Here is a 1,190-nt window from a genome sequence, read left to right as displayed (position 1 = left end):
AAAAAAAAAAAAAAAAAAAAAAAAAAAAAGCAAAAAAACAAAGAAAAATACTACAACTACAACAAAATCCCTTCTTTGTTGTGTGCGTGGCATATATATGAGTGTGTATATATGGATGTCAGTGTATGTGTATGTGGTGTGTATGTGGGTATGCACATATGGATGTTGGTGTATGGATGTGTTTATATGGATATGGACATTGGTATATGTGTGTGTCCATGGAGACCTTTGGTCTCCACCTGAGGTCGATGTCAGGAATCTTCCTTAGTTTTTGAGGCAGGGACTCTCACTGAACTGGAAGCCCAAAGTACACACACACACACCTCACACTAAGCATTCTCAGGCAGGGAGAGCTCGAAGCAGTTTTTCCAGTCTACTTTGGAGCTTTTAGCCTGGCATCTCCAAGAGTCCCAGAGTTCCTGTGAATACACTCTGTACTCCCTCCGCTCCAGCCTTTCTTTCTGCTTCTTTGTGGCATGTTCCCAGGGTCAGCTCTGAGCCACAACTGTGAACTAAAGGCAGTCCAGTGCTCGCTCTTGCCCTGAAGAGCCAAAGGAGGGGCAAAAAAACAGTGTTCACACAGCTCAAGTTGCCTTCATGGAAATGGTAGAAGCCAAAGACAAAGCCCAGCGAGCTACGGGGAAAGGAAAGGAAGGGGTGGCTTTCATATCAAGAGCAGCGTTATGAAGGCTGGAGGGCTGACTGGGAAGATCTAAGGCAGCGGCACAGGAAGAAGCCAGGACAGAGCCATTGAGACCAAAAGAGCAACAAGCAGCCCTCCTAATGGTCACGCACTTTCTAGGTCATGTCCCATCAGATGTGCTATGAAGCTCCAGAGAGATCCGGTAGGAGCAGGGCAGCCACTACAGAGCAGCCGGGTATACAGCCCCCCCGCAAGTGTACTTGAAAAGAAGCCACATCTTTTAGACAGACTGGGCCAGCTGAGGGGTCTAAACCAGCCACAAGAGGAGACGGGGTAGTCTAGTCTTGTCGTGACCTTTTTGGGATGGAGAGGGGCCAGGAAGGAGTGTGGCGTTTGAAAGCATCTGGAGTCAGGGGTTAGACCTTTGCTGGGTCTGTTCCAGAGCATGGGCAGCAGGTGGGTCTGCAGGTGGGCGACATTAGTTGTGGGGCTTTGGTTTGGCTGAGGGGTGGTACAGATTCTTGCCAGGAAAGTGTTCTCTGGAGAC

This window comes from Mastomys coucha, unplaced genomic scaffold (genome assembly GCF_008632895.1).
Source record: "Mastomys coucha isolate ucsf_1 unplaced genomic scaffold, UCSF_Mcou_1 pScaffold6, whole genome shotgun sequence".
NCBI classification, from domain to species: domain Eukaryota; kingdom Metazoa; phylum Chordata; class Mammalia; order Rodentia; family Muridae; genus Mastomys; species Mastomys coucha.
The sequence above is the reverse complement of the archived record's forward strand: the minus strand, read 5'-3'. Positions refer to the sequence as shown.